Source organism: Hordeum vulgare, chromosome 2H (assembly GCF_904849725.1).
Source record: "Hordeum vulgare subsp. vulgare chromosome 2H, MorexV3_pseudomolecules_assembly, whole genome shotgun sequence".
Taxonomy (NCBI): domain Eukaryota; kingdom Viridiplantae; phylum Streptophyta; class Magnoliopsida; order Poales; family Poaceae; genus Hordeum; species Hordeum vulgare.
The window spans coordinates 547762751-547782228 of record NC_058519.1 but is presented as its reverse complement, the minus strand read 5'-3'; the positions used below and the strand labels follow the sequence as shown (position 1 = coordinate 547782228).

At 43.8% G+C, this 19478-nt stretch overlaps 1 pseudogene; it reads right to left on the bottom strand.

The window, feature by feature from the left end:
• Window positions 1-18531: 18531 nt before the first annotated feature.
• The window catches only part of LOC123428618, a 151641-nt pseudogene continuing 150694 nt past the window's right edge, over window positions 18532-19478 (bottom strand).

The window sequence follows — 19478 nt, the reverse complement described above, 5'->3', positions numbered from 1 at the left end:
GGATGAGACTCCGGACAAAAAAAGAGAAATAAGAAAAAAGGGAAAAAGGAAGAAAAAGAGAGAGAGAAAAGAAAAAATGATAGAACACAGAGAAGGGGCATGCTAATTCCACACTTGTGCTTCAAAGTAGCACCATGTTTTTCATATGGAGAGTCTCCTATGTTGTCACTTTCATATACTAGTGGGAATTTTTCATCATAGAGTTTGATGCACACCCATTTAGTTTTCATATTGAGCTTTCATACAATTATAGCTTGTAGTGCATCCGTTGCATGGAAATACCTACTCCTCGCATTGATACCTATTGATGGGCATCTCTATAGCCCGTTGATACGGCGAGTCGATGCCTGACTTTCTTCTTTACTTTTACCCCTTTGAATCCTAACACCATATTATATTGCACCTTTATGCTATATCCATGGTTCACGCTCATGTATTTTGTGAGTAATAAAAAACTGAAGCGCATTAAAAAGTACGATCCAATTGCTTGATTTGACACCGGAGTACTCATGATTTATACCTTATGCTAGGAAGACCAAGCATGACAGGTTATCTGAGTTTGTAGGGATGGCATTCTTCAAGCATTGTTGTTTCAAAAGGATATGATTGTTTTCTAGTAAACCTGAGTATGTGTAGCGACCCGACTCAAAACGAGTCAAGCCTCTGTGTATCTGTGCCATCCCTGGATCAGTATGCTGGCACACACAGTACATCAATGTATATATCAAAGTGCAATCACATGTAAATAGCGTAAAACTGATATATACCTTAATTATTTCAGCGGAAGCAGTCAAGGGAGTGGAGTCCCAATAAACACCAACGGCAAGTTGAGTGTAGACCGTAACCCTGAATCGTACTCTTACTCGTCGAAGAAAAATATCTGCAACATAAGACGTTGCAGCCGTGTAGGTCAGCATATTGAATATGCCGGCAAGTCACATAAGAGAGGGGTGAAAAGTAATCATCTATACTATATGCATATATGGCAGGTGGGGCTACAAGTTTTTAGCGAAAAGCAAGTTTTCTCCTACATCAAGAGAGGGCTAAAAGCAAAATGTTACTACGTAGTTGGTTGTTAATGAGATGGTTCCGCCAACCAGTTCTCATACCCGAGTTATCAATATTACCCTCATCAAATATATATAATGGTGTTGAGAATTTCAGATAACTTCAGTTCCTTTGGCTCAAGTTGTCCATGACCGTGGACACGGCTAATCGATTAGGTTTGAGTACTCTGCAGAGTTTTGCACACGTTCCCCACAAGATTTGATCGCCTCCGAGTATGTCCTCGCACTTCAGTGTGTTTGAAGACCGGATGATCAAAACATGGTCTTTCAACGGGTCCCTCTGAATCCCTGTCGGTGCCCATCCATTCCTACCGTTCGTCTACATCTGCTAGCACCGCCTATCCAGAGTCGCCGCGTTGTCCAACCAAGCCAGAGCCCATAATGACTTGTGGCTGTGCAGGTATGCCTTGGGTCTTGAAAATATCTGTCCGTCTCTTTGAGCCTGGTTGAAGCTTTCCGCAGGATGTCATGGCCGTCCCCAGCATCCCGGGTCATCCACTGGGATCTCCAGGGAGCCGATCAACCGTCCTTCACCCAGAGTTGCATTGCGTCACGAGGTCTTGAAAAGTCTTGACTTAACCGGTCTTGGTTATTAAATTATTCTCGCATCACTCGTGATAAACTCTCAACCAGAATCCCGTCCACTCAAGCATAGCAATATGAAATTTGTCGTCCTGGGGCCAAGTATCGGGGTTGTTGGGTGCCTACCACATGATACTACAATCTATACTAAAATTTCCAAGTACCTACTCAGCATGCAATTGGGCATAGGATGGTAGAACTACGATGCATAAAACATAGGTGATAGTATGATCAAAGTGACTTGCCTCGTATTACTTGATGAAGATAGTTGCTCTCAAAATCCTGATAATTCTACTCGCCACACTCCGAGCAATCTATCGTAAACGAATAGCATCCAATAAACATTCATGCCAAAAAGGAAGAACCAAAAGAACATAAGAACAAAACATGTCTTTGTGCAAAATAATAACATACTAAGGTTTAATAAAAAAATAGGTTCTAAGTGTGTTGTAAAGTGAAGGTGCATGAATGAGATCAAAAGAGGTAATGGACGATGAACTATTGCTATATAAGCTCGACTTGCATACACTATGGGAGATGATCAAAAATATTGCGAGAACAACATGAATGTTGTTTGACACATAGTATAAGACATAAGAATTTATTTGTAGAAAGAATTTCTTGAAATGGAGCACTACAACGCAAGTTATAGCGAATTGAAGTATGAATTGAATTTGCATTAAAAAGGTCAAGAGAAGTTGAACTGAAGTACGATGGTTATGTACAAAAATATATGACATGAGTGTTTAGGGGTGAAATGAATCAATTGAAAAGGTGGTACGATTTGCAAGATAAGATCAAATGAATGTTCGAATACAAATTTGAATCGCTCAAATTTGTAAGGTTCAAAGGTCGAAACTAATGATGCTATTGGATATAGTAGATCAATATGAGCGTGTAGAAAAAAGAATTACTAGATTTGAAATAGCGGATCAAAAGATACATATACTTCAATATAACATTGAATCGGCTTAGAACGATGTGAACACTTTTGGGCACTAAAAGATAAATCTGATTTGATCACAATTATAAGTTGAAAAGTTACAACTAATGATACAAAAGGGAAGATTACTTTGATACGAATCCGACGCAATTGGATTCATCTAAAACGGAGCTACAGATACAAAGATATGATCAAAAGAAGTTTGAATATGAATATGAACAAATTTCGAAATTTGAAAATTTCGAAAAGTTGATATGATAGGTTCACAGGATAGGTGGGATCAAGACGAAACTCTAGGCGTTCGTTTCATCTAATTCGGATAAACGAGTAAAAAGTTATGGCTATTTGAAAAATCAGGGCCAAGCTGTTTTACGGAAGAAAAGTGCTATGCCTAAAAGAATTCTAGTACTAATGTGGAAATACGAAGACTAATTAATATATCTAATCACTCTACCGTATACTAGTGTAGGAATACTAGTCTAGTAATAATAAACTACGGGAGTATAAAAAAATACAAAGAGAAATACCTTTAGAATGCAGAGTAAGAATTAATTCCAATGAGGAGACGACTTCAAGAAATCTATAAATAGATGATTTTTGGATGCTCCTATGGGTCTATATTTATAGGTGAAAGGGAGGTGTAAAGGTCCATAGATAAATAATGTGGGACTAAACATATACGTAATGTAGGGAACTAGAAAAAAGAAGTAAAAATGTGCCTCATGGGCCAAAGAAATCAGCCACCGCACAACACATGCACATGCTTGGGCTGGTTGGCCTCGGCGAGCTTTGGTTTTTTTTTTTGCGAACGAACAATTTTTTTTAAGAAAAAACAAAGAAGAAAAATATATAAATGAAAAAGAGAGAACATTTTATATAGGCATATTATATATCAAAATTTTCAGAATAAAATTTTCTAAAACATGAACATATTTTCAAAACCAAAAAAATACTTTAAATTTTTTTTTGCAATAACTTTAAAATGAAAAGGAATTTGAATTTCAAATAAATTGCAAATACTTAAAATTTGAATCAAGACATTGTCTCTGATTTTGGAGGGTCATTTTCCTCCTCTCGTTTGATTTTTTTAATCAAAGGGTTTTGAAAATATTCAAACTCAAAATTGAAAAGGGATTCAAAATAGAAAATTTTGGGAAAGTCATTTTATTCCCTCTCATTTTTTTGAGAAGTTTCAAATTCCACTCAAGTTTCAATCACTCAAACAAACAATCAATCAATCTAATAATTATATTAACATTCCAAAATTTATAATTTTGGGATGTTACATTATGGATGTCTTTTTGTCAAATGATAGACTATTGCCTTGAATCACTTGTATCTTACTATTCACGCCATGATTAGACATTTGTTCAAGACTATGTTAGGTAGCATTCACATCAAAAATTATATTTTATCATTTACCTACTTGAGGACGAGCAAAAATTAAGATTGGGGATGTTGATACGTCTCCGTCGTATCTATAATTTTTTATTTTTTCATGCTAATGTTCTACAAATTTCATATACTTTTGGCAACATTTTATATTAATATTGGGACTAACTTACTTATCAAGTGCCTAGTGCCAGTTCCTATTTGTTGCATGTTTTTGTTTCATAGAATATCCATATCAAACAAAGTCCAAATGCGATAAAAATACGGAGAATTATTTTGGAATATATGTGATTTTTGGGAGTTGGAATCAACGTAAACGGAGGCCCACGACCTCCACTACCCACGAGGGCGCGATCCATATCCCCTAGAGCACCCATCCCTCTAGCGGCCACACCATGACTCGGTTCGGGCACTTCTTCGTGCACAAGAAAGATAATTTGTGGAAAAAATCATGTAAAAATTTCAGCTCGATCGGAATTACGCATCTGTGGGAATTTAAGAAACGGTGAAGGGCCACAAAATAGGAACGCAAAACAGAAGAGAACACAGAGGGAGATCCAATCTCTGAGGGGCTCCTACCCCTCCGCCACCATGGAGGCCATGGACAAGAGGGGGAACTCTCCTCTCATCTAGGGGGGTCAAGGAAGAAGAAGAAGGAGGGGGCTCTCTCCCCCTCTCCCCCGGTGGCGTCGGAATGCCACCGACGCAAGGAGCGTGACGGCGATCTACATCAACAATCTTGTCGCCGTCAACACCAACTCTCTCCCCCTCTATGCAGTGGTGTAACACCTCTTTTCCCACTGTAACTCTCTACTTAAACATGGTGCTCAACACTACATACTATTTTCCAATGACATGTGGCTATCCTATGATGTTTGAGTAGATCCATTTTGTCCTATGGGCTAATTGGTAAAATTGTTATGATTGGTTTAATTTGCTTGTGGATATGTTTCTGTCCTCTCATGCCAATCATATGAACGCGCGTGTGGATCACACCATAGGGTTAGTTGTATGTTGATAGGACTATTCATTGGTGGGCAAGAGTGACAGAATACTTCTTCCTAACATAGAAATTGATGCATACGAGATTGAAGGGGGACCAATATATATCTTAATGCTATGGTTGGGTTTTGCCTCAATGAACGTTAGTAGTTGTGGATGCTTGCTAATAGTTCCAACCATAAGTGCATAGAATTCCATGTAAGTGATGACATGCTAGCAATGGCCTCTCCCACATAAAAACATGTTATCGGTCTATTAACATAGTCAATTGCCTAGGGACAAATCCTTCTCTTGTGTTACAAAAATGCTTGCTACTACACTAATATATTTATTATCTTGCAATTTATTTCTAGTTTTATTCTCGTAAAGTACTTCTAGTTTTATTCTTGTTTTAGGTAAAGCAAACGTTAAGTGTGCGTAGAGTTGTATTGGTGGTCGATAGAACTTGAGGAAATATTTGTTCTACCTTTAGATCCTCCTTGGGTTCAACACTCTTATTTATCGAAAAGGGCTACAAACGTTCCCCTATACTTGTGGGTTATCACCCCCTGCCCCAGAATCACGCATAGCTCGTTGCGTGCTGATGAACAAGAGCACTTGCTTTGCCAACTACACTTTCACACTCTGTTGTTAGACATAGGCTTCACATTCAGCCTTGGCTTTAATAGTTCTTGGAAACCCTTAAATCAGTTGGATATCCCATGGGTACAAATGATATGGAGCACCTATTATAATAATGATGAAGCCCATTAATTCCCCGCCAGGGTAGGATCTTTCTGGTGAAGAGATTGTTGCTCTATTCTTTAGAAGTTCAAGGAATCAAAAACATGTAAAGTTGGTACTGGAAGGACTATCAAACTATGGTATGATAGCTAGAACGATAAAAAGTTCCTTGATAATTTCCATCAACTATTTTCATATGTAGAAGACAAAGAAATATCTATGGAGAATGCATGTTCTCAGGCTGCACTAGATTTTTACAATATGTTCCACCTTCCCATGTCTTTTCTTGCAGTACAACAAAGTACAACTCTATTGCATATCTTAAACAGAGATACTGAGAACATAAATCCACACTCTTGGATCACTATTGCGGGAAATTCTTAGCAGTGGCGGGCGAAACAAATGTAGGAATGACGACTGGAGGCTCCTAGGGCCGCCTGCTACTGACCTCCTGCCGTTGCTAACAAGGCATCAATGGCAGGCATGCGCTCGCCACTAGTAACAACTCTGTAGTGGCGGGCACTAATATGTCTCCATCGTATCTATAATTTTTTATTGTTCCATGCTATAATATTATCATTCTTTGATGCTTTTAGGGTGTTATATATGATAACCCACAAGTATATGGGATCACGATAGTTTTCGTGGGTAGAGTATTCAACCAAAATTTATAGATTCGACACAAGGGGAGCCAAAGAAAATTTGCAGGTATTAGCAACTTAGTTGTCAATTCAACCACACTTGGAGATTTAGTATCTGCAGTAGAGTGATTAGTCAGTTGTAACAACAACAGTTTTGTAGCGGTTGTAACAGTAGTGGCGACAGTAGTAACTTAGCAAGCACAATATGTGGAAAACTCGTAGGCACTGGATCAGTGATATTGTTGGATAATATTCAACATATAAAAGTCACAACATAGGGCGACACAAAACTAGCTCCCGTTCATCAATATAATGTAGGCATGCATTCCGTAAATAGTCCTATGTGCTTATGGAAAAGATCTTGCATGACATCTTTTATCCTACCCTCTCGTGGCAGTGGGGTACATAAGGAAACTAAGGGATATTAAGGCCTCCTTTTTATAGAGAACCAAAACAAAGCATTAACACATAGTGAATACATGAACTCCTCATACTACGGTGATCACCGAAAAGAATCCCAATTATTTTCACTTTGGGGTATGCGGATCTAACACGTGGTAGGTGCATAAAACTTGCAAGATCGGATCAGCAACATACATATAATGGTGAAAACATAAACTGTTCAGATCTGAAATCATGGCACTCGGTCCCTAGTGACAAGTATTAAGCATAGCAAAGTCATAGCAACATCTATTTCCGAACATAGTGGATACTAGGGATCAAGACCTAACAAAACTAACTCGATTACATGATGAATCCCATCCAGTTCTTCACTGACCAGCAAGCCTATGAAGGGATTACTCACTCGTGGTGGAGAGCATGATGGAATTGGCGATGGAGGAGGGTTGGTGATGATGAAGACCGAAGATTCCCCTCTACGGAGCCTCAAACGGGTTTCTGATTAGGCCTCCTGTCGTGGTTTTGTCACGACAGATGTCCTCGTGAAAGGACTTAGTACTGGAGCCATCGCACCTTGGTGGCGACTCAAAGGGGTTGAGCAGGAGAGACACGACGATTTACCCAGGTTCGGCCCCTGGTGAGGAGGTAAAGGCCTACGTCCTGCTTTAAGTTGTATTGATGTAGTTTCGACTACAAGGAGGGCGTAACTCGCCAAACCTAGCACTCGATGATTTCTGACCTACCTCTTCTTCCCTGGGACTCGCCTTTATATACAGGTCGAACCCCTAGGGTTTACAAGGGTACTTTCCTTCCTACAAATCGTGACCTCTGCGGTCTCTAAGTCGCCATCCTCTAAAGCTTGGAGACCTTCCGGAAATTATAAACCGCCATACAACCTTTGGTCTTGCCAGCCCAAGGCCCAAACCACGCTCAGATGAATCGCCTGATTTAGTGACCCGGCCCAACTAGGGTGGGTTATTAACAGGTAATATCCCCAACATTAGGCCCCAGATTGACTTGAACTCTTTTCACGCCAATATTCTGCTCAGTTAAAGGCGATTCATTCTTCATTCTTCTCTATACGTCAGAAACTTTAACCCGCCATCTGGCGCTGAAAATCTTTAAATCGCCAAACCATTTCTCGTCGGCATCTTCTTATCCCTTGAATTCCGGGAAGACTGACATAATCCCAACGGATCCTTTGGTATCGTTATCCCAAAATTTTCGGAGCGCCATTAGAGCGAATCTTTTTATCCTCCGGCGGTTCCCGCTCACGGCGCCTCGATTCCAGCGCCCGCCCTGTTAAATAGGTGGGGAGACAGGACTGGCGCTTCCCACCTACCAGTCTCATCAATCTCCTCCCCATTATCACAGCGAGGAAAACTTACCGCCCTCTGAGGGCTCCGTCGCCGACCGCAGTTCCTATCGTCGCCCCAAAGCTTCGGCGCCGCCCATAGATCTTCGCCGCCGCCAAGCTTCGTACCGTGACCGATCTGCTGGCCGCCATCGACCACCGCGTCGCCGTCGATCACCTCGCCGTTTGCCAAGCACTCCGTCACCGCCGAAGATCTCTGCGCTCGACAAGACTTTTGTGCTCCTCCAACAGCCTCCGTCGCTGTCGACCACTTTCGACCGAAATCATCAGGTTAGGTCACCGCTCACTTAAGAACAGATCCCATCCATGTTCGAAGTTTCAACAATCGCCATGTTCTTGATGCCCTTCGTGAATATCTGTTACTTGTCCTTGACTGATTAATGCAAATGTCGATGAGATAGCCAATGTTTTTAATACCTTCATTTATCTGCCCTTGACTCACGTGTTTAGAACAATATTTCATCAAACGAACGATATCACCTTATCCTGGTAGTAAATTGCTGCATCCAGTCATTTTTCTCATGTTTTTCGACTGTCCAGTAGATCCATAATTTACCTACTCATTGCGTAAAGCTGTTTGTAGTCTTCACACTTCACCGTTTCGAACAAATGTCTCCGACACCTTTAGAACATAACTCTTGTGAATAGCCAAACTTCGTAAGTTGCCATAGCAACCCAACCCGGATCTTTATATGGCGGGTCAAGCTTTTCCCTTAGTCCGTGAACAAATTACTTGGTGAATCAAATGAACTTATTTCACCCCTTACGGTAGATGTTAAAGGCGTGTAAATTCACCCATACTTTACTCCTTTGTAGCATGGGCACTGTCGTCAAAAGTGACTGGCTCCCTACCAAAGTCGACGACGCCATACTAGCGGATTATGTGAAAACGGGCAACTTGGACCCTCAGAATGTTATCGGTTGGCGTACTGGGTTCGGAGAAGATCTTCCTAACCCCAAAGAAGGGGAGATAGTCATTTTCGTTGAACACCTTGAGCGAGGTTTTAAGTCGCCCGGATCAAAGTTTCTTAGAGACACCATGGCTTTCATGAACGTCCGCCTCCAGGATCTGGGACCTAACTCGATAAGTAACCTATGCCAGTTCCAAGTGTTCTGTGGGGCTTATCTGCGGATGGAACCCTCAGTTCCCTTATTCTGGTACTTTTTCCACTTAAATCGCCAGACGGAATTTCACAATGGTCCTAGCCTGGAACTTGGCGGCGTAAATGTTCAGCGCTGCAGGGATAGCCCATTTCCCTCACTCGCCATGCCAAGCCATCCCAAAGGCTGGGGCGAGTCTTGGTTCTACTGTCAAGAGACCTCACCCGCAGGAGAAAACAAGCTTCTGGGATATAGGAAAGACCGCCTTCCAACAAACTTCAAACTTCCAGACAAGCTCACCGAAGAGGATGAATCAGATTTTATCCCAGTATTGTCCGAGTTAAGATCTTTGACGAACAACGGCCTTACTGGGGTCGACTTGATTCGCTGCTGGGTCGAATGGCGGATCCTTCCTTTGAGTCGCCGGGACGGGCTAATGTGCGAGTTTGATGGCTCCTTAGATCATCCTCAATGTTATTTCCATACGGCTTTAACGGAAAAGGATATTGTCACCATCATCAAGAAGCTGACCGGCGAGCCTCCGGGAAAATGTGGCCAAATCGGCCTCAAACCCTTCTGCAAAATTAATCCGGCGCCCAAGGTAAGCAATTTTAACCCGCCCTTTGTCTCTATTTCTTATGTTTCATTCAAGTTGTGGCCTTTTATAACATATACCATTCCAGAAAGGTGATAAATTTTGGTCCAAGAAACCCAAAAGGTCAGCCATGAAGCAAGCTAAGCCGCCCCCAAAGAAAACCAAGGGCAAGGGCAAAGCTGATGTGGCTGAGCCATCCGAAGCCGATGAATCTCAAGTCGGCGACGCACCTTCAGAGGTAAAAACCTATCCTCTTTTCACTCGTCATCCGCTATTGTTAACTTTTTATTTATGCCTCTGCCTCTCTTGAATAGAATGAAGACAACGAAAGCCTGGAGGATTTTGTAGAGGTAATTTCTGTTTCCTCCGATTCATCTCCTTCTCCACCTAAGCCGGCCAGGCGAATTTGTGGGAAAGTTCCCTTCTCACATCCAAATGCTTGTTTGGACCCCAATTTTCTATTGAAGAAAGCACAACATACCTCAAATCGGAAAACCCGAAGTCACTCCGGTGATTTGGTGTCCGGCTTACTAGCAAAGAACAAGAGGAAACCAAACGAGGTACCCATGAACAATACTTCCTCATGTTTCTTTGGATCGCATCCATAATCCTCCTATATCTTTGACGTATAGTTCTTGCAGAATTCTCCTCCTGCATCTCGCGACTCAGTAATGTCGACACTTCCGCCAATGATTCGAGTCCCTGGGTAAGTCGTTTGACAATTTTACTTTGAATCTGAGAATAATGAATTACCAGTTTTTTAATGCGCCGTTCCCCTTTTTTAGGGCACATGCGAAGAAGAGGAAGACCAGTGGGTCAACTCATGTCATAATTTCAGAGCCCATCAAAGAGTCAGTGCCAATCCAAGATGACCCGGATCAAGGCGAGCCTGAGGATCAAATGGATCTTCCTAGCTCGCCCAAGGACACAACGGATGCCCCTAAGCCGCCAAGTCCATTGACAACAGCAGAAGACCCGGATGCTGTGGTTATCACTGGCACCAGCTTCTCTAAACCGGCCACAATGGTTTTATCAAAGCATGCACCATCATCCTCTCAAAACATTCCTGAATTTGGACTCTCCAAGGCTAAGCTTTCTGAGTATGAACATCTAGAATTCCAAGAACTCTGCTCTGGTTTTGCGAGTCGCCTGGAGGCGAGTTATGAGATGGAGAAAAGCCTGCTCCGGATGCTAAAAAATAAACATGAGGTAAGCTTTGTTATATATTATATTACTCCCATTAACCCCCAAGGGCCGGGTCATCAGTAAAAAGATGAGCCGGGTCTTGAATATTAGAAAAAACTGTTGACCAGTAACCCCCAAGGGCCGGGTCGTCAGTAAAAAAGATGAGCCGGGTCTTGATAACTTAGAAAAACTTTCGATCAGTGACCCCCAAGGGCCGGGTCATCAGTAAAAAGATGAGCCAGGTCTTGATATTGTATAATTTTATCTGAAAAAATTATACATTAGCCCCCAAGTGTCAGGGATATTGCTTGCAATAGTTCTGAGACTTGCCCCTTATCATGTACTTTCAACAGGAAACTCTTACTCAGACTGAATCGGCGCTTGGCGATTTAAAGAAAAACTTATCTGATCAGCAAGATGCCCGAACTAAGTCCGAGGAGCAGTATCAATTGGTCCTGGCTGAAATGGAAAAACTCAAAGCCGATTTAAATAGGGCTCAAGCTGACCAAGATGCTGCAACAAAAAGAGCAGAGAAGGCTGAAGCCAGGCTGGCTACTATGCAACAAGAACTGTCCGGCTTGAAGCGTCATATCTCAAACATGGCGCAAGCCGTCTTTGGTAAAATACTCAAACTTTTGATCTCTTTTTTTTACCAATAATTCTTATTGTGAGTCGCTGATTATCATGACCCCTTACACAGGTTCGAGAGCCGCCAACCTTCAGGATGATTGCGTGCTGATGTTGAAGGCGATTTATACGCTGAAAGAGCAGCTATATACCGGCAGTGTATTAACTGTTAAAGCTGTGATGGGTGCCAAGGAGCCTATAACTTCCATAAAGAAGATGCTTGGCTGCCTATCTACGCTTCCCCCTCAGATTGGCGAGTTGACTCGGTCAGCCGCCCGGAAGGGGGTACTGACTACCTTAAGTCGCTGCTTGGCGTATGCTCCAGAGATCAACCAGGAAGAGGTAGCGACGGGCTTTCCTCAACTCAAAGATGATGGGTCAGAATTCGTTGAAGAGGACTATCAACGTGTCGTCAAGGACTCCCGGCTGGCGGCGACTCAACTTGCTGCAAGTCTGGACTTATCAAAGTATCACGCTGCTTATGACAGCAAAAACAAGAAGGTCAACCCGCCAACCTTTGTGACGACCAGCTTAACTCCACGGCGACCCAAGAACCCTTTTGACTTGGACGCAGATCTTGCATCAATCCTGACCGATGAAGATGACTTCGCGGCTCTGGCCAAGTGTAACTGGGTACTGGGCGACTTGCAAATTGAGGACGGCCAAAGCTCACAGCAAAATGACCCAAGGGCGCCAGCAGAATAAACTTCATCGATTTGGCTTGAGAGCCATGTAATAGGTCTTTTTCATGAGTCGGTACTGCTTTTGTGATACTTTCGAAAGAATCTTTATATCGCCCTTAAGGCGATTTGAAATATTGGATCCGCTGTTTGAAAATCCTTTATAATGCTTTAATCCGCCATGGATGAAGTGATTTTGATCATCAACCTGTTTTAAGCTTGAAAAAACATATGTGAAACCAAATAAATGACAATAAATATTTTCAAGATGAATCAGGAAAAAGGTTTGGAAAACCTCGTAGCAATGCCATGAAGGAAAATAAAAATAGCAATTTCGTCGGCTCATAAGGTCGCGACAGGATGGGCCGAGTCAGAAAGCTCAAGCACACACCCTAAATGACGGTTTCATCGGCTCATAAGGTCGCGACAGGATGGGGCGAGTCAGAAAGCTCAAGCACGCACCCTAAGATGATGGTTTCGTCAGCTCATAAGGTCGCGACAGGATGGGGCGAGTCGGAAAGCTCAAGCACGCACCCTAAGATGACGGTTTCGTCGGCTCATAAGGTCGCGACAGGATGGGGCGAGTCAGAAAGCTCAAGCACGCACCCTAAGATGATGGTTTCGTCGGCTCATAAGGTCGCGACAGGATGGGCCGAGTCAGAAAGCTCAAGCACGCACCCTAAGATGATGGTTTCGTCGGCTCATAAGGTCGCGACAGGATGGGGCGAGTCAGAAAGCTCAAGCGCGCACCCTAAGATGATGGTTTTGTCGGCTCATAAGGTCGCGACAGGATGGGGCGAGTCAGAAAGCTCAAGCGCGCACCCTAAGTGACGGTTTCGTCGGCTCATAAGGTCGCGACAGGATGGGGCGAGTCAGAAAGCTCAAGCACACACCCTAGGATGATGGTTTCGTCGGCTCATAAGGTCGCGACAGGATGGGGCGAGTCAGAAAGCTCAAGCGCGCACCCTAAGATGATGGTTTGGTCGGCTCATAAGGTCGCGACAGGATGGGGCGAGTCAGAAAGCTCAAGCACGCACCCTAAGATGGTTTCGTCGGCTCATAAGGTCGCGACAGGATGGGGCGAGTCAGAAAGCTCAAGCACGCACCCTAAGATGATGGTTTCGTCGGCTCATAAGGTCGCGACAGGATGGGGCGAGTCAGAAAGCTCAAGCGCGCACCCTAAGATGGTTTGGTCGGCTCATAAGGTTGCGACAGGATGGGGCGAGTCAGAAAGCTCAAGCACGCACCCTAAGATGATGGTTTTGTCGGCTCATAAGGTCGCGACGGGATGGGGCGAGTCATAAAGCTCAAGCACGCACCCTAAGATGATGGTTTCGTCGGCTCATAAGGTCGCGATAGGATGGGGCGAGTCAGAAAGCTCAAGCGCGCACCCTAAGAGGGTTTTGTCAGCTCATAAGGTCATGACAGGATGGGGCGAGTCAGAAAGCTCAAGCACGCACCCTAAGATGATGGTTTCGTCGACTCATAAGGTCGCGACAGGATGGGGCAAGTCAGAAAGCTCAAGCGCCACCCTAAGATGATAGTTCTGTCGGCTCATAAGGTCGCAACAGGATGTCAAAATTGATGAAGAAGCCCCCAAGTCGGGAAGCATTTTAATTTTATTACTTCATAATGAAACTGAAAAACTTACAAAATGCAGAGCTTAAGAGCTCAAGTGTAATAAGGCCGCAAGTGGGCAATATTCCAAGGGCGAGTTGACTCAACTTCCGTGGTTGGCCGGTTAGGCCAAAGATCCACCAGATAATAAAGGCCGTTGCGAAGATTCTTGCTGACGACGAACGGTCCTTCCCATGGTGGTGACAACTTATGCATGCCAGCACGATCTTGTATCAACCGAAGAACTAAGTCGCCTTCCTGAAAGGTCCGGCTCTTAACCCGGCGGTTGTGATAACGCCGTAGATCCTGTTGACAGATGGTCGAACGGGCCGCAGCCAGGTCACGTGCTTCTTCTAAGGCGTCCAAGGAATCTTGACGCGCCAGCTCATTGTCTTGCTCCACATATGCGGCAACTCTAGGCGAATCATGCCTTATGTCAGTAGGAAGAACGGCTTCTGCTCCGTAGACCAAAAAGAAAGGGGTAAAACCCGTGGACCGGTTCGGGGTGGTCCGGATACTCCACAGCATCGAAGGCAATTCTTCGACCCAACATCCTGGGGTTTTCTCTAGGGGAACCATGAGTCGGGGCTTAATCCCTCGTAAGACCTCCTGATTCGCTCGTTCCGCCTGCCCATTAGATTGTGGGTGAGCGACCGCAGAAACATCAAGCCGGATATGCTCTCGACGGCAAAACTCCTGCATCGCCCCTTGGGAAAGGTTAGTACCATTATCAGTAATGATACTATGTGGATATCCAAACCGGAAGATCAGCTTCTTCAAGAACTTGACCGCTATCTCCGCATTGCAACTTCCAACAGGCTCCGCCTCAACCCACTTGGTGAACTTATCAACCGCCACCAGCAAATGGGTTTTCTTATTGGATGACATTTTAAAGGGGCTGACCATGTCTAACCCCCAGACCGCAAAAGGCCAAGTGATGGGAATCATTCTTAATTCTTGAGCTGGAGCATGAGCCTGTCGTCCATAACGCTGGCATCCCTCGCACTGACGAACTATATCCTCTGCATCTACATGAGCCGTCAGCCAGAAGAAACCATGACGGAAAGCTTTTGACACCAAAGAGCGTGACCCGGCATGATGCCCACAGTCTCCGGAATGAATTTCATTTAAGATCATGCATCCTTCTTCGGAGGAAACGCATCGTTGAAAGACTCCAGAGGTGCTTCGTTTATATAACTCGCCATTGATGATCACCATGGATTTGCTGCGTCGAACGATCTGACGGGCCGAAACTTCGTCTGTTGGTAACTCGCCCCGGGCGAGATAAGCCAGATAAGGAAGAACCCAATCCGGCGTGACGTGGAGAGCCGCCACAAGCTGAGACTCAGGATCCGGTATTGCCAACTCCTCCTCCGATGGTAAAATCACAGATGGTTTATGCAAAATGTCTAGAAAAACATTGGGAGGAACTGGCTTTCGCTGGGAACCAAGTCGTGAGGGGGCGTCAGCCGCCTTGTTGAGGCGCCGATCAATGTGGTCCACCTGATAACCTTGAAAATGACCCGACACGTCAGACACAGCTCTTCTGTAAGCCGCCATCATGGGGTCCCGAGAATCCCAGGTACCCGAAACTTGCTGCACCACCAAATCAGAGTCGCCAAAATACCTGACTCGCGTTAGATTCATCTCTTTGGTGAGTCGCAAGCCGTGAAGCAAAGCTTCGTATTCTGCAGCATTGTTAGTGCATGGAAACATGAGTCGGAGAACATAACAGAATTTATCTCCTTGAGGGGGTACCAATACCACACCAGCCCCCGAGCCTTCCAGCTGTCTAGATCCATCAAAATAAATAGTCCAGTAAGTGAGATCAGGCCTGTCTTCCGGAGCCTGCAACTCCGTCCAGTCATTGACAAAATAAACTAAAGCCTGAGACTTGATGGCTGTGCGGGGGGTATACTGCACATGATGCGGCCCAAGTTCAATCGCGCACTTGGCAATCCGCCCTGTTGCCTCCCGATTCTGGATGATGTCCCCAGGGGGAGCAGAGCTAACCACTGTGATAGGGTGTTCTTGGAAATAATGCTTAAGTTTCCGTCTCGCCATAAACACCCCATACACTAACTTCTGCCAGTGTGGGTAACGTTGCTTGGAAAGGGTTAGCACCTCGCTGATAAAAGATACCGGGCGTTGCACTGGGTACTCCTTCGCTTCCTCCTTTCTTTCAACAACCACTGCCACACTTGCTGCTTTGGAATTTGCCGCAATATACAGAAGCATGGGCTCCTTTTCAACCGGGGCAGCCAGGACCGGCGGATTAACCAATTTCCGTTTCAAAGCTTCGAGTGCCTCGTCTGCCTCGTTCCTCCAAACGAATCGGTCAGATTTCTTTAGTAACTGATAAAGAGGAATCGCCTTTTCACCCAGGCGACTTACAAAGCGACTCAGAGCCGCAATGCGACCCGCCAGTCATTGAACTTGATTAACGTTTGTCGGCTTTCCAAGGAATGTAATTGCTTCGATTTTGTCCGGGTTAGCTTCAATGCCACGCTCCGACACCAGGAAGCCCAACAATTTCCCTGCAGGAACACCAAAAACACACTTGGTGGGATTCAGCTTCATCTGATATACCCGCAAATTATCGAAAGTTTCTTTGAGATCCTCCAGTAGCGTCTCCCCCTGGCGGGTTTTGATCACAATATCGTCGACATAGGCGTGGACGTTGCGACCGATTTGGCTGTGAAGGCAATTCTGGATGCAGCGTTGATAAGTCACCCCCGCACTCTTGAGCCCAAAAGGCATGGACACATAGCAAAAGGCCCCAAAGGGGGTTATAAAAGCTGTTTTCTCCTGATCCTCCACGGCCATCTTTATCTGGTGATATCCTGAGCAGGCGTCCAAAAAGCACAATCGTTCGCATCCCGCCACCGAGTCAATGATCTGGTCGATGCGGGGAAGAGCGAAGGGATCTTTCGGACAAGCCCTGTTGAGATCCGTGTAATCAATGCACATACGGAACGTACCGTTCTTCTTGAGCACCAAAACCGGGTTAGCAAACCATTTGGGATGAAAAACTTCCACGATGAATCCGGCGGCTAAGAGACGGGCGACTTCTTCCCCGATCGCCTTGCGTCGTTCCTCGTTAAACCTGCGAAGATACTGCTGAATAGGTTTTGTCTTCGGGTCAACATTAAGATGGTGCTCAGCGAATTCTCTCGGCACACCAGGCATGTCAGAGGGTTTCCATGCGAAGATGTCCCGATTCTCACGGATGAATTCGATGAGCGCGCTTTCCTATTTGGGGTCCAGACCCGTCCCGATGGTGAACTGCTTGGATGAGTCACCGGGAAAGAAATCGATTGTTTTAGTGTCATCTGTTGGTTTGAACTTGAGGGGCGACTCAACATCTGTCGTTGGCTTCTTTAGGGGTGACATGTGTGCCGGGTCAACATTGGCCCGATGGTGTTTGAGCTCCTCCGCAGCGCAGGCGACTTCCGCATAAGCCGCGTCCCCTTCTTCACATTCCTTTGCAATCCTTCTATCCCCTTCGACCGTGATGGGTCCCTTGGGACCGGGCGTCTTGAGCTTAAGGTAAACATAGCATGGGCGAGCCATGAAGCGGGCGTAAGCCGGCCGCCCAAATAACGCATGGTAGGGGCTTTTCAATTTGACCACCTCGAATATCAGTGACTCGGGCCTGTAATTCTGCGCCGTTCCAAACGCTACTGTCACTACAAGGAATATGCTAATACACGACGCTATTTTTTCGTCGCTACATCGTCACGGTTTTTAATTTACGACGATCTCACGACGAAAAACCAAGCGTCAAAAACGGAGCGTCAGAAATGAACAACAACGATGTTTTGATCAAAATCGTCGTAACTTTTACGATGATTCCTGGATTGTCATAACCTTTACGACGATCCTAAATCGTCGTTGGCAATCAAACCCAGTCCTACGTGGCAGTCCTACGTGGCAAAATTACGACGAAATCAAAACGTCATGGTTGAAATCAGCCTAACCCATTTCAATTGATCACATGGGCTGGCTTTATTTTTTTGGATTTTTTCTTATTGGGCCTTAGCCTATTTAGAGTCACTTTAGTAAAAAAAATTGAATCTTTTTATCATTATAACTTGGACCCTGGCCTTTTAGTGCCCAAATACATTTGGTCCAGTTTCAGTTTTGGCCTTTTTTAATTTTGAATTCACCAACTTTTTCTTTTTTATTGTATGCTATTAATGGATCTATAAATAACAGCTCATACAACTTTGAAGCCCATACACATAAATACGAAGCATCTCTAAATGACAGCACACACCACAAAATTTGAAGCACATTACAAGATCTAGTAATATAACCAAAACCTGTAGCACAACCAAAATCTGCTACCAAACCTGTAGCATAATCTGATACAAAATTACAGAAACAAGTGTACAAAATCTGCTATCAAACTAAGTGCTATCACAAAATCTGCTATCAAACCAAGTGCTATCACAAAATCTGTTATCAAGTGCACAAAAACTGCTACCAAAATCTGTTTTGCTTGATGGGTGATGCTTAGTCAGAACTTTCGCAACAACTGAAAAAAAAGACTTTCGCTCTTCGCCTTCTTGTACAGGAGCAGTCATCTTCTTTTCCATCTCAGTCTGAAAGATAATGAATGCATTGAGAAACTGACCATACCATAACATGAAGTTGAAATAGAATAAACAATGCATATGCATTTTTCAGTAGAAAATTATTGGAACAATTGATGGAAAGTGCGGACAAAGTTCTAACAATGACATGTCTACAACGAAAGAAGACAAGCAGAATGTTGTAATTCTAATGCAGCAATAAAACAAACTGAATACAGATATTCAGCAACTTTGCATAACCAACAAATCTACCGTCTATTATATACTTAAAATGATAGAAAATGGACGGTTATGATTTAACACCTTAAAGACTAAGATATATCAATGGTCAAGATTAAGCAAAGACGCATATATGTTCTATTGCACGTGCATATATTAGAAAAAGAACACATATACTATTTGCATATACAAGCTAAGACTGGTCCGTACCCGATGCAAATTCAGATTCAAAATAGGTATGTACATCTGTAGATGAGACATGTACTACTTGTCTATGGAAAACAAAAATACACAAACCCAACTGATGTATATAAAAATGAGGAATGCAAACAGTTGCCGTCTAGGATTCAAACATTCTCACTACTCACCACTACGTAAGCACACCATTCCATCATTGATGAATATTTTATTAAGAGTCAAGCGCACCTACAGAACGTACATGATGAGCTCTTTTTGTTGACACGTATAAATTAGATGGTCAATATTAAATACCAATATATGGTTGTATCGTAGCAACGACAGATAAACCGGAAGAAGTCCGAAAAGAGAAGGTGAAACCCTAGCGTGCATGAGTTGGAGTCGAATGCACACAAACAAAATAGAACTAATGAAAATATAAATAAAGTAAATTATTTATTTTGGAATATATATTATGCAATGTAAAAAATGTAAAATATAGTAGCAGGTCTTAAATTATTCACATGCATGCTATAGGCACATGTGTGACATGCA